This window comes from Anomaloglossus baeobatrachus, chromosome 6 (genome assembly GCF_048569485.1).
Source record: "Anomaloglossus baeobatrachus isolate aAnoBae1 chromosome 6, aAnoBae1.hap1, whole genome shotgun sequence".
Lineage (NCBI taxonomy): Eukaryota > Metazoa > Chordata > Amphibia > Anura > Aromobatidae > Anomaloglossus > Anomaloglossus baeobatrachus.
This window is the reverse complement of record NC_134358.1, coordinates 303243026-303258151: the sequence shown is the minus strand read 5'-3', so window position 1 is coordinate 303258151 and position 15126 is coordinate 303243026. Positions and strand designations below refer to the sequence as shown.

At 47.5% G+C, this 15126-nt stretch overlaps 1 protein-coding gene and 1 long non-coding RNA gene across 2 annotated transcripts in view; both read left to right on the top strand.

Moving 5' to 3' along the window:
• The first annotated feature begins 511 nt into the window (after positions 1–511).
• The window catches only part of LOC142243225 (uncharacterized), a 102521-nt gene continuing 87906 nt past the window's right edge, over positions 512–15126 (top strand). The window contains exon 1 of the mRNA XM_075314899.1: positions 512–532. The gene's annotated coding sequence lies outside the window, so the exon portion shown is untranslated. The remainder of the gene's footprint in view (positions 533–15126) is intronic.
• The window catches only part of LOC142243227 (uncharacterized), a 30772-nt gene continuing 16182 nt past the window's right edge, over positions 537–15126 (top strand). Inside the window, exons 1-2 of the long non-coding RNA XR_012724317.1 lie at positions 537–624; positions 5418–5467. This is a non-coding gene — a long non-coding RNA (uncharacterized LOC142243227). The remainder of the gene's footprint in view (positions 625–5417; positions 5468–15126) is intronic.

The window sequence follows — 15126 nt, the reverse complement described above, 5'->3', positions numbered from 1 at the left end:
TTCCCTTTAAGCACACTTTTTACATAGGAGTTCTTCATATAAAGGATCTCTAATAACATGTCCTAGAAAAGCTTTTTTTTAAGGTTGAAGCTTGGGCCTCCTAGAATCTACAGCGAATGCTGCATGTATTGTATTGTGCAGAAAAGAAGCCTGGAGCCAGCAGCTACACCGCCGGACGTGAATAGAAACTGGCCTAAAAGATAAAAGCCCCAGAAGACCTGACTGAAGAGGCTCCAGTCAGTGGAGTTCACACTTGTGCGCATGCTCTGCAGTGTTATACATGCGATAACAGAAGAATCACTGTGAGGACCGATAGCGTATTCCGGTTATGGCGATGTGCGCATGTGCAGAGCTAGTCACAGGCTGACGGCTACTTCAGAGATCACAGCTCCCGCCGATCCATAGCAGGTTTTACCTTGCTCTCCACGCCTGCGCACTGACCAGCCGCTGCCGCCGTTGGTTCTGTGACGTCACATCCCAGAAGTGACGACACGGTTTACATGGAGAGTATAGAGATTGGATAAGCAATCAGGTGAGGAGAATCCGGTCAGTACGGTAGGAAGCGCCTGAGCGATGGAAATGGCAGGCACCGGCACAGATCGGGTCAGGTGACGGATTGCTGCTGTATGTATGCTGCAGCCTGTGATATCACTCAGTGACGTCATCACTGTTGTATTGTCTAGTGAGCACGGAATGTGGATACACTTTTCCATTATTTGTTAGTCACTGGCAGAGCACCTCATATGAAAAGACGGGTGCTAAGCTTTGTGCTACGGTTGGACCCCCACTGATCATATACTAACAGTCGGAAGCTAGCCAGCACCCGTGTGATGGGCAGCCATCCCGCCCACTGAGGGGTCCCACTGATCCCAGATCTCTGAGTTCTGAAGCGCCTGTGTGAGTCCATCGTGCACACTGCGCTCCATTCATTCATTCTGTGACTGCTGGAGATAAGTGAGCGCTGCACTTGCATGAATTTAGGCACTCCTATTAAAGGGAACTTGTCAGGTGCAATATGCACACAGAAGCACGAGCAGTTCTGGGTACACATTGCTAATCCCTGCCTAACTGTCCCTGTATACACTAGCATGGATAAAGAGATCTTTAGAAAAAGTATTTCTAGAGATCTTCTATAATGAGTGCGGGGACTAGTCGCAAGGGTGTTATTTTCCCCGAATAGTCTGCCCTCTTAGCATGTTAGTACGCCCCTGTGGGCGTGCTAACATGCTATTCATTGCCAATTGCCATCAGCAGTGACGCGCGTACCTGTGTCTGTTGTCACATCAGATGTCGGGTTTTGGCGGGTTTAGGCTCAGTACACATGATCAGAAGTCCTGGCACTTCCGTTCATGCGCACTATGAAGGCGGGTGTATGCGTCCCAGCTTGAGAGAGTTCTAGTGCACATGAACGGAAGTGTCGAGACTTTCGATCATGTGTACTGAGCCTAAACCCAGCATCTGATGTGGTGACAATGGACACAGGTATGCACATCACCACCAATGATGTTGGACGTTGAATAGCATGTTAGTACGCCCCTGTGGGTGTGCTAACATGCTAAGAGGGCAGGCTAGTCGGGGGAACTAATGCCCTTGTGACTAGTCACTGCGCTCATTAGCATATCATACAGGATCTTTAGAAATGCATAAAGAGATCTTTAGAAAAAGTATGCCACTAGACGCTGGGACAGTTAGGCAAGGATTAGCAATATGCACCTAGAACTGCTCCTGGTGCTGGGTGCATTTTAGACCTGACAGGTTCACTTTAAGAATGGATGGAGCAGCAGTGCGTACCGAGGATTTTAGGATCGGTGGGGGTCTCAATTGTCAGACCCTCAGTGATCAGGAGGTTATCACCTCATCATTCCTAAACTTGAGAATACCCCTTTAAAGTCAGCTGCTTATTTCCTGTGCAGCAGCTGCTTAAAAGCTGTAGTATGAAAGGAAATCTGTCCCAGGCTTAATCTGCCCTACTTAACACTTGTCTTGTACTATGGGGTCATTGTGACCCAATGCAGATTGTAGAACTAGTGCTTTTTTTTTTTCATGGTACCAGTAACTATGGAATTTATGAAAGTGACCGCAAGAAAAAAGTGATAGTGATGGTGACTACTTTATGCTGCCCTAAGATGTGGCAGCATAAACCTGGTGACAATTCCCTTTAAATATGGCTAATCACATGACCGAATCGGTGGGAGATCGGCCTTCTGCTTTTTAATAACTGTCTTCATTTTTCAACTTTAGTGTTAATAAAGTAGTTGTATGTATATTAATAAAGAAGTGTGGCCATACTTATGCACCATATTAGTGGTCAGTGTCGTTATTCGAAAGTAATTAGGTTGTTACAAGCAATAAGGTTTAGGCATGAACTGCCTACAGGGACATAGGATGCATATCTGGCCATTGGTGGCAGTGAGCCCAGACTATAAGACCTTGTTCAGATGTCTGTATGGGCTCAGCATCTGGCCATTGGTGGCAGTGAGCCCAGACTATAAGACCTTGTTCAGATGTCTGTATGGGCTCAGCATCTGGCCATTGGTGGCAGTGAGCCCAGACTATAAGACCTTGTTCAGATGTCTGTATGGGCTCAGCATCTGGCCATTGGTGGCAGTGAGCCCAGACTATAAGACCTTGTTCAGATGTCTGTATGGGCTCAGCATCTGGCCATTGGTGGCAGTGAGCCCAGACTATAAGACCTTGTTCAGATGTCTGTATAGGATCCATATCTGGCCATTGGCAGTGAGCCTAGACTATATAAGACCTTGTTCAGATGTCTGTATGGGCTCAGCATCTGGCCATTGGTGGCAGTGAGCCCAGACTATAAGACCTTGTTCAGATGCCTGTATAGGATCCATATCTGGCCATTGGCAGTGAGCCTAGACTATAAGACCTTGTTCAGATGTCTGTGTAGGATCAGCATCTGGCCATTGGTGGTGGTGTGCCCAGACTATAAGGCCTCTTTCACACATCTGTATAGGATCAACATTTGGCCATTGGTGGCAGTGAGCCTAGACTATAAGGCCTTGTTCAGATGTCTGTATAGGATCAGCATCTAGCAATTGGTGGCAGTGAGCCTAGACTATAAGGCCTTGTTCAGATGTCTGTATAGGATGCAGATCTGGCCATTGGTGGCAGTGAGCCCAGACTATAAGACGTTGTTCTGATGTCTGTATAGGATCAGCATCTGGCCATTGGTGGTGGTGTGCCCAGACTATAAGGCCTCTTTCAGACGTCTTTATAGGATCCACATTTGGCCATTGGTGGCAGTGGAATGCAGACTGTAAAGGGTACTTTACACACTGCGATATCTGTACCGATATCGCTAGCGAGCGTACCTGCCCCCGTCGGTTGTGCGTCACGGGCAAATCGCTGCCCGTGGCGCACAACATCGCTAACACCTGTCACACAAACTTACCTTCCCTGCGACGTCGCTCTGGCCGGCGAACCGCCTCCTTTCTAAGGGGGCGGGTCGTGCGGCGTCACAGCGACGTCACACGGCAGCCGTCCAATAGCAGAGGAGGGGCGGAGATGAGCAGCCGGAACATGTCGCCCAACTCCTTCCTTCTTCTTTGCCGGTGGACGCAGGTAAGGAGATGTTCGTCGTTCCTGCGGCGTCACACATAGCGATGTGTGCTGCCACAGGAACAACGAACAACCTCGTACTTGCAGCAGCAACGATATTTGGAAAAGAAGCGACGTGTCAATGAGCAACGATTTTTCACTTTTTTGCGCTCGTTGATCGTCGCTCCTCGGTGTCACACGCTGCGATGTCACTAACTGTGCCGGATGTTCATCACTAAAGGGGGCTTTACACGGTAGCGATATCGCTAGCAATTTCTAGCGATATCGAGCGTGTAAGCACACGCCGCTGTCGTGCATGCGATTGTTTGTGATCGCTGCCACAGCGAACATTATCGCTACGGCAGCGTCACACGCACTTACCTGGTCGGCGGCGTCGCTGTGACTGCCGAACAATCCCTCCCTCAAGGGGGAGGGACGTTCGGCATCACAGCGACGTCACTAAGCGGCCGGCCAATCAAAGCGGAGGGGCGGAGCTGAGCGTGATGTAAACATCCCGCCCACCTCTTCCTTCCACATTGTGGCTGGCGGCAGGTAAGGAGACTTTCCTCGCTCCTGCGGTGTTACACATAGCGATGTGTGCTGCCGCAGGAGCGACGAACCACAACGAAAAACAACCCTTACCGATTTTTGAGTTTGGGACGACCTCTCCATGGTGAACGATTTTCACCATTTTTGAGGTCGCTTAAGGTCGCAGGTACGTGTTACACACTGTGATATCGTTAATGACGCCGGATGTGCATCACTAACAATGTGACCCCGACGATAAAAAATTAACAATATCGTAGCGTGTAAAGCCCCCTTTACAACGTGACCCCCGACGATATATATCATTAGCGATGTTGCAGCATGTAAAGCACCCTTAAGGCCTTGTTCAGATATCTGTGAATCACGTACGTGTTCTATTGGTGTCTTTATAGACCACGTAGCCATTATAGGTCAGTGTTTCTTTGCTGACCACGCGTGCTCAAAAAAAAAAAAAAATCACATAAACGTGTCTATTTTTGATCCAAGTCAGGGGTCAAAATTACCCATGTCTATTGGTCTGTGAAAATTCACAGATGGCACGTGGCATCAGTGTGCACCCCATGTGCTGTCTGTTATTAGCATTCTAATGGGTAGAAGATGATTTGTAATGTATTTCTTCATATGAGAAAAGCTCTTGATGAAACATTGTGTTGCATTCACAGTGGGTCGCAGTGTGACACCATAAGAAATAATTAGATGTAATGTTGCAATGTGACACCACAATCTCAGATTCATGTGACACGTTGCCCTGTAGCCCCAGCTGCCTTAGGCCACGTGCACACGTTGAGTGTTTGGTGAGTTTTTTTTACCTCAGTATTTGTAAGTGAAGCCCAGGCATGGGTAATAAATACATAAGTGGGTCACTTTTTTTTTATTATACTTGATCTCTGTTGCATTTTTGGATTTAGCTTACTAATACTATGGGCTAATACTGACCAAGTACTCCATGTGTGCACGTGGCCTTGATGTCATGGTTGGTGGGAACTATTAGGCCACATGCACACTTTTAGTAGTTGGTGTGGGTTTTGCTGTACCTTTATTGCAGCAGCCCTGCCGCCGTCATCTTTTTCCTCCTTCAATTATAAAGTTCAGGGTGCTTTCAAACAATGTCATCTGAATTATGAACATTACTTCTTTTAGGTTTCTGAACAGTCAAGCGTTAAAAGACGTAACTAAGGGGGCGAGGCTTGCTTATGGCGGGATAGGACGTGTGCCTGCAAAGATGCTGCAAAACCCTTGCTTTTTAATATACCCACAAACCTCTCTTTTTTTTTTTATTTTTTATTATCCTATGCCGTTATGTCCATGGGCAGGAAGAGAACATCCACGACTCCTGACCCGAGCTCGGCAGCCTCAGAAGCAGGTATTTTCTGCTACCTATGCTACAGTTCAATCACCTTGGCACCATCAGTCATGGTGCTGGCGCCAACCTGCAGTACTGAGTCCCCACCGTCTGACCTGGCCTCTGAGCTGTCTGTAGTCCTGCATACTCAACCCCAGCAAGGTCGGACTTGTCACTGGTGAATTCCCTTTCTCGGCTCTCTGGAGACAAGTGGGACTGGAGAGAGCACCTATGCTCTATCCCCACAAGGCAGGACTTGGAGGCCATGTTTAGCAGGATAGAGGAGACTCAGGCCTATGTCAGTGATTCTGTGAAACAGGATATTATGCAAGTGATTAACAGATTGGATGAATTAGAGACTGACACAGCGTTCTTATATCCGAGAATAGAGGACCATCCCATCATTATATCCAAACATACCATTCAGATTTCGGACCTTCAAAGGGTATGTGCACACAATCTGGAGAGCGTTCTGGACGCAGCCTGTTTTCTCTAGTGGAGACGCTAGCGTGTCCTGGCCGGGAGAACGCACTGTCCATGCACACTATCAGGACTAATGATGCAGTGTAATTTCGCTGTGTTCTCCTGCTCCGAACACTAGTGTCTCTCCAAGACTAAATTTACATTCTGCGACATTCGGAAAGCTGTGTTGCCTGTGAGTTTACGGAGCTTCTAAAAGAGGCACAGTGGGCATGAGATTTGTATAGATCCCATTCACTGTGCTTGTACAGAACAACACAGCATTCTGGACATAGCGAAAATCCAAACCGCTGCTAACTCTGATCATGTGCACTCTTCTTAACACATCTAGACAGAGAATCGTCACAAACAGAATAATCCCCGTATCCGTGGCCAGCCTGAGAAAATCTCTTCCCATGTGCTGGAGAAAACTGTTAACACTTTATTCTGTGATGTGGCAGGTAGCTTTCTTGAGCCCTCAATTATTTCACATATCATGAACATTAATTCTCCTTCGAAGGGTCAGATTTATTCTCCCTCTGACATTCTGGAGGAATGTAGATCATATTATTCAACTTTGTATAACATTGGAGGATCCTACAAGGGGGCCGTGGCTAAAACCAAGGATATTATGGCATATTTGCATAGCTTTGCTCCTCCGTTCTTGGATGCATGTCAGTCACAAGCACTGTAAAAACACTTTGAGTTGAATGAGGTTTTGGGGGTGATTAAAGAGGTGGTTCACTACTTTGCAGTAGTGGCCACCTCTCTATAAAACTGATAGGGAAGACTTTTTCTAAATACCTTGATCAGGCAATATTACCTTTGAGCGGCACTATCACGGTCCGCTCATCTTCCAGTTGACCTGACATCATCGTGGCCGGCCCAAGTCTTCCTGAGTGACTGAGCTGTGAGCAGCATTTCACCGCTCATCACAGCCCAGAGTCACAGCTTAGGATCTCTCCTGCTTGCGGTGCTCTGCAGTAAAGCAGAACGCACGCGAGATGCTGGCCTGTGACACTGGGCTGTAATGAGCAATGAAATGCCCATAGCCCAGTCACTCAGAAAGACTGGGGCTGGCTACGATGATGTCAGGTCAACTGGAAGTTGACGTGACATGACTGGATCCCAGAGGTCATGGAGCCCGGGGCCACGTCATGGGGATGAGCGGACCACGATAGCGCCGCTGACAGGCAGAATTGATCAAGGTATTTAGAAAAAGCCTCCCCTTTCAGTTTTACAGTGATGTGGTCACTACTGAAGAGTAGTGAACCACCCCTTTAAGGGTCTGAAGGTAGGCAATAGCCCTGGTCCTGACTATTTTTCGACTAGGGTTCTTCAAAGGTCACCAGATTTTTTTTCCCAATTAAACTAAAAGAATCACCTTCTGTAGCTCTTGGGCTGCATACTATGAAGGTGCACCTTTGCCCTGACTCCCCTTCCAGACCCCAAAAATCTAATATATAAAGGTGTGTGTGTGTGTATGTGTGTATGTCCGGGATTGGCATCCATACCGTCGCAGCTGCAGCCACAAAATTTTGCACACTCACACTTCTGGACCCTGAGAGCGTCATAGGCTATGTTTTGAGGGGAAATGTTAACCCCACTCTTTACAGTTATTCGCCAAAAAACCTGCCTCCATTAAAGCGAATGGAGCTGGGAGCCACAGTGCAGCCAGAACTTCAGAAGAATGTGCAGCCACGCCCTTATATGGAACTAGCTGTACTACCCGGCTTCGCCCGGGTTAATAACTGCTGTTAACAAAATAGAATGTATTAACAAAAATGTATTCTGCACACAAAAAACACAAAACAAATAGATTGAAATGTAATTATAATGTCTGTCTCCCCCTCTGTATATCTCTGTCTCTCTCTTTCCCTGTCTCTCTCTTTCCCTGTCTCTCTCTTTCCCTGTCTCTCTCTTTCCCTGTCTCTCTCTTTCCCTGTCTCTCTCTTTCCCTGTCTCTCTCTTTCCCTGTCTCTCTCTTTCCCTGTGTCTGTCTCTTTCCCTGTGTCTGTCTCTTTCCCTGTGTCTGTCTCTTTCCCTGTGTCTGTCTCTTTCCCTGTGTCTGTCTCTTTCCCTGTGTCTGTCTCTTTCCCTGTGTCTGTCTCTTTCCCTGTGTCTGTCTCTTTCCCTGTGTCTGTCTCTTTCCCTGTGTCTGTCTCTTTCCCTGTGTCTGTCTCTTTCCCTGGCTGCATTGTGACACGCCAACATTCCATATAAGGGCGTGGCTGCACATTCTTCTGAAGTTCTGGCTGCACTGTGGCTCCCAGCTCCATTCGCTTTAATGGAGGCAGGTTTTTTGGCAAATAACTGTAAAGAGCGGGGTTAAAATTTCCCCTCAAAACATAGCCTATGATGCTCTCGGCGTCCAGAAGTGTGAGTGTGCAAAATTTTGTGGCTGTAGCTGCGACGGTGCGGATGCCAATCCCGGACATACATACACACACACACACACACATTCAGCTTTATATATTGGATGTTGGCGTGTCACAATGCAGCCAGGGAAAGAGGCAGACAGGGAAAGAGGCAGACACAGACAGGGTAAGAAACAGAGAAACCGACATAGACAGGGTAAGAGACAAACACAAAGAGAAAGACACAGACAAAGAGACAGGCTGACGGGTTAAGAGACAGACACAGAGAGGGAAAGAGACAGACACAGGGAAAGAGAGAGACAGATATATACAGAGTGGGAGACAGACATTATAATTACATTTCAATCTATTTGTTTTGTGGTTTTTGTGTGCAGAATACATTTTTGTTAATACATTCTATTTTGTTAACAGCAGTTATTAACCCGGGCGAAGCTGGGTAGTACAGCTAGTAACTTTATAAAACATGTCCGTTAGGTATGCTAATTACCTGTGTTGGCCAGATGGGCGGGCTCATTTTCTGCTCCTGTCCCCCCTCCTGCCGCTGATCGCCGTCCTTCTTTCTTGATTGACATGATGACGCCTCCGTCATCATCCTCGTCGCATTTTCAAATCTTGCGCCTGTGCAGTTAGGTCAGCTCGTGCATGCGCAGTTCGCTTTGCCATATCGCGGGCAGAGCAGAAAACATAGCTGCCCTCGCTCGCGCCAATGAGCTAAATGCGCAGGTGCGAGTTAATGATCGGCACTCTGCAGGGCCTCACCAACGCCATCCTCTTACCCGTCCATAATCTCGCACCTGCGCATTAAGCTCACAGGCGCGAGCGAGGGCAGCTATGTTTTCTGCTCTGCCCGCAGTATGGCAGAGCGAACTGCGCCAGCGCGAGCCGACCTTACTGCACAGGCGCGAGATTTGAAAACGCGACGAGAATGATGACGGAGGCGTCATCACGTCAATCAAGAAAGGAGGACGGCGATCAGCGGCAGGAGGGGGGGCAGGAGCAGAAAATGAGCCTGCCCATCTGGCCAATACAGGTAATTAGCATACCTAACGGCCAGGTTTTATAAAGTTATTTTTGGGGCCTGGAAGGAGAGTCAGGGCACAAGGTGCACCTTCATAGAATGCAGCCCAAGAGCTGCAGAAGGTGACACTTTTAGTTTAATAGGGAAAAATCTGGTGACAGGTTCCCTTTTAAAGGGAACCTGTCAGGTGTAGTATGCACCGAGAACCACGAGCAGTTCTGAGTGCATATTGCTAACCCCTGCCTAACTGTCCCTGTATACACTAGCATAGATAAAGAGATCTTTAGAAAATGTTTCTAAAGTTCTTTTACCATATACTAATGAGCGAGGGGACTAGTCCCTTGGGCGTTAGTTCCTCTTGCCAGTTGGCTCCATTAGCATGTTAGTACGTCCCTGTAGGCATGCTAATGAATGTGCAATATCAGAGGATGATCTCACTCACCTCTCCGGCGCCATTGCGTTCGGGGATTTCGGCTCAGTGCGCATGACCCCAGAGTTTGGGTCATGTGCACTATAAAGGCGGGTGTACGCATCCTGGCTTCAAACTGAAGTAGTGCGCATGACCGAAACTCCGGGGTCATGCGCACTTAGCCGAAATCCCCCATCGGACGCGATGGCAGCGGAGAGGTGAGTGAGATCATCCTGTGACTCTGCGCATTCATTAGCATGTTAGCATGCCCACAGGGACGTACTAACAACTAATGAAGCCGACTGGCCGGGGAACTAACGCCCAGGGGACCAGTCCCTGTGCTCATTAGCATACGGTAAAGAGATATTTAGAAATACTTTTTTAAGATCTCTTTATCTGTGCTAGTGTATACAGGGATGGTTAGGCAGGGAATCGCAATATGCACCCAGAACTGCTCTTGTTTCTGGGTGCATGTTGGACCTAACAGGTTTCCTTTAAGGCCGGTTTCACACATCCGGCTTTTCGCCGATTCCAGCGCACGCCAGTACATTGTATAGAAAGGAAAGTTTTTTTTCCAGCTCACCCGTAGTATTATTTCACCTGGCTCCAGGACCCAGAACGGTGCAGGGATGTAAATTCCGTGTTCAGGAATATAAAGCAGCAAGTGGTGGATATTCCTTTCCTGATCCAGCAACACGTCCGAGATAGATGTGAATTAAAAATTCATTTTATTGAAAAATTATTAAAATACCAATCATCAGAATGACATCCAAAAAAATTTTTTCTTTAAAAAGAAAGCGTCTTACGCGTTTCTGGCCATTGTGGCCCTTAGTCATAGACATATGTTATCCAAATGAAACACATAATATATAGAAAAAAACCTCTTCACTTCCCAGAATGCTACATCCGGTCAAACATACACAGGTTAACCCAATTATGTCAGCAAGGCAGCAGCCTAATACATTGCAAAAGGAGATCTTCCCGAATCAATTTAACCCTTTGGGATGTGCCAAATATAATTCATTAAATTCCATAAGATCCCATACAGGAAAAATTTATATCCATTACTCTCCATGAATTAACACTTTTCAAAAAAATGGATCTATTATGAATAATGATTACAACCATAAATATACCTGTATGCAATAAATACCGAAAGCATTCAGAACAATAATCAACATATTAATATATATACATTAAATCACTTTTGATATTCATGCCCATTGGCATGCAGGTATTGTATGTCAAAATCCACCTGGCTTCCCTGTCCCGCAGTATCTGAATACGGTCACCACCTCTTCTAGGGGCTGGAATCTGTTCCACAGCATTCACTTTAAAGGAACTGACATCCCCATTGTGATTATATAAAAAATGCTGTGAAGCCCCTGACAAGTTCCTTGATCCATTGTGATTATATAAAAAATGCTGTGAAGCCAATTGTATACAGTACAGTGGCAGCGCGACAAGCTCCGGTTACATGCTGTCATGTGACCGGAGCATGTGACCCGGAGGTTACAGCACTGCCACTGTACTGTATACACTGTACTGGCGTGCGCCGGAATCTACAAACCGGCGAAAAGCCGGATGTGTGAAACCGGCCTAAGCTATTTAAGGAATGTTTGGCTCCAGTCTTATCGCACTCTCTTAATTCTATAGCCCTGCTTGGGAAATATCCCATGCAATTATTTGTTAGCTCCGATTACGGTTATCCCTAAGGCAGAGAGACATCACACACATTGTAACAATTTACAATTCATTTCAATAATTACCATAAATCTAAAGATATATATTTAAAAATGCTAGCTATCATGTTGCAACCCTTAATCCCCGATATTCCACAGAAGGAACAGACCTTGTCTATTATTGATAGGGTGCACTCCTAGGGAAATCCCATCAAGCCTAATGTCTATAGATGCTGAGAAAGCTTTCAATAGTGTTGGTTGGGATTTCCTGAGGGTGACGCTGAAAAAGATTGGTCTGGGCTGCCATATATTACGTATTATGGCCCTTAATACATCTCCTATGGCTCAAGTCAGGGTTAATGGTGGTCGTTCTAAAGCGGTGGTCCCCTGCCTGTGGCTCGGGGGCCACATATGGCTTGCAGGCCCATGAAATGTTGTTTTGCTCATATCTGGTAGGTAGGTGCATTTGCACCAGACCTTGCAAACCACTATGAAGAGCAGGTCTTCAGATGGTGACATTTGTGAGTAGCCCCACACAAAAGAGAACTATGAATGGAGATGGGAACCCCTGGCTCTTGGTATACTGCCTCGTTGTGATTTCTATGGAAAAGCTTTGGCTGTCATTATACCGGTAATGGAGGCTCTGTGCGTCACTACTGAGATGGATGGGAGCTGAATGTGGCTCACGACTAGAGATGAGCGAACCGGTCGCGGTTCGGCTCGAGTTCGGTTCGCCGAACGGGCGTCTCGTTCGAGTTCGGTTCGACGAACCGAACTCGAACCGCATAGGAAACAATGGCAGGCAATCACAAACACATAAAAACACCTAGAAAACACCCTCAAAGGTGTCCAAAAGGTGACAAACAACTCACAACACAACACAAACACATGGGAAAGTGACAAGGACATATACTCATGCGAAAACAAAAGAGCTGGACAAGGAAAAAGAGGAGGAGACACAGATATAGGCATGGCACGCCCTTCTAAAATCATGTAAAACACCGCAAGGTGACTCCAAGCGGAGTCTCCCTTTTTTCCAAAGATTGGGCCACACACACACACCCACCCATTCAGTGGCAGCACTTGTGCCCCAGTTGTACACTTCACAGCTAGATTTGCATCAAGCACATTCAAAAATACGCCATACTTAACCGTCCCCAGGATGACACCGGGGTAGGTAGCAAAGTCTTTCCTGATCCCAGATCTGTTCATCTTGGATCATTTTTAAAAACAATGTAAGCAAGGGTTACTCCAAGCGGAGTCTCCCTTTTTTCCAAAAATTGGGCCACACAGACACTCACCCCTTCAGTGGCAGCACTTGTGCCCTAGTTGCAAACAGGATGTTTTGATTTGCATCAAGCACATTCCAAATCCACAAGCATTTACTCTCCCCAGGATGACACAGGGGTAGTAAATTCCTTGTGGATCCATGACTTGTTAATTTTGATGAACGTTAGTCTGTCCACATTGTCACTGGACAGACGCGTGCGCTTATCTGTCAGCACACACTCAGCAGCACTGAAGACACGTTCAGAGACAACGCTGGCAGCTGGACACGAAAAAATCTCCAAGGCGTAAGTGGAGAGCTCTGGCCATTTTTCAAGATTTGAAGCCCAAAATGAGCAAGGCTCCATTTGCAAAGTCATGGCATTGATGTTCATTTGGAGATACTCCTGTATCATCCTCTCCAGCCGCTGACTATGTGTCAGACTTGTTGTCTCTGGTGGCCTTGCAAAGGATGGTCTAAAAAAAATTATGAAAAGATTCAATAAAATTGCTGTTACCAGCACCAGATACGGTGCTACTGGTACGGGTAGACTGTTGAAGATGACGAGACCGTCCCATGTTTGTCAAGTTGCAACTGGGAGATTCACTCCCCTGCACCTGCACGGTTGTTTGGTGGAAAAGCCGAGCTAAGATCGAGTAACAGCTTCTGCTGATACTCCTACATACGTGCGTCCCTTTCTATGGCTGGAATTATGTCACAAAATTTGGACTTGTACCGGGGATCTAATAGTGTGGCAAGCCAGTAGTCATCATCACTTCTAATTTTGACAATACGAGGGTCATGTTGGAGGTAGTGCAGCAAGAAGGCACTCGTGTGTCTTGCGCAGCCATGCGGACCAAGTCCACGCTGTGTTTGTGGCATAGAGGTGCTAACCGTTCGTTCTTCCTGACATCTCCCCCCAACTTCTTTCAACTGAAATTTGACCTAGGTCTCCCTCATCCGCTGAGTCTTCCATGTCAATGGACAGTTCGTCCTCCATTTCTTCATTTTCTCCTGCACCTTCCTCAACATTTTGCCTGCTACCATGCGCCCTTGTTGATCCCTGTCCCCCATGGTCCCATGCCTGCCGCGTTGGTGATGATGAACGTCTGGACCTTGGTGATGTTGTTGTGTCTTGCGCATATAAATCCTCCTGTATTTCCTCCCCTTCCTGTTGTCCCACCCCCTGACTCCGAATAGTGTTTAGCGTGTGCTCCAGCATGTAAATGACTGGAATTGTCATGCTGATAATGGCATTGTCAGCGCTAAACATATTCGTCGCCATGTCGAAACTGTGCAGAAGGGTGCATAGGTCCTTGATCTGAGACCACTCCATCAGGGTGATCTGCCCCACCTCTGCATCTCGTTGTCCCAGGCTATACATCATGACGTATTGCACCAGGGCTCGGCAGTGCTGCCACAGTCGCTGTAACATGTGGAGAGTCGAATTCCAGTGTGTCGCTACATCGCATTTCAGGCGATGAACCGGCAGGCCAAAAGACTTCTGGAGCGATGCAAGTCGCTCAGCTGCGGCGGTTGAACGGCGGAAGTGAGCAGACAGTTTTCGTGCCCTGGTCAGAAGGCCATCTAGGCCGGGATAGTGTGTTAAAAATTGCTGGACAACAAGGTTCAACACGTGAGCCATACAAGGCACGTGTGTCACCTTGCCCAGGCGAAGGGCCGCACCCAGGTTTGCAGCATTGTCGCACACGGCCTTACCAGGCTGCAGATTGAGTGGAGACAACCATTTATTAAACTCAGTCTCCAGAGCTGCCCACAACTCAGCCGCTGTGTGACTCCTATTTCCAAGACATGTCAAGCTAAAGACCGCCTGATGCCGTTGCGCTCTGTTGCCAGCATAGTAATGAGGGGTGCGTGATTCCTTCTGCGCAGTGAGAACGCTGGTGGCCTGACCAGGCAGGCTTGGGGCGGAGGTGGAGGACCCAGATGAGGTGGAGGAGGCAGAAGCAGTGGCGGAACTTGGACAGACAGAGGATTGACACACAAGTCGTGGGGACGGCAAGACTTGTGCAGCAGACCCTTCACCATCTATCACCATAGTTACCCAGTGCCCAGTCAGCGACATGTAACGTCCCTGTCCATGCTTACTGGTCCAAGTATCGGTGGGGAAATGCACCCGTTCACACACAGTTTCTCAAGGAAGCGGTGATGTTGTGTGCGACATGCTGGTGTAGCGCGGGCACACCTTTCTTAGAGAAGTAGTGGCGACTGGGCATCTGGTACTGGGGCACAGCGACAGACATAAGGTCTCTAAAATCCTGTGTGTCCACCAGGCGGAAAGGCAGCATTTCGGTAGCCAAGAGCTTACAGAGGGATAAAGTCAACCTCTTAGCTTTGTCATGGGTCGCAGGAAATGGCCTTTTATTTGTCCACATCTGAGGGACAGAGATCTGGCTGCTGTGTGTAGACGGTATTGAGTAGGGTGTCCCTGGAAAAATGCAGGTTT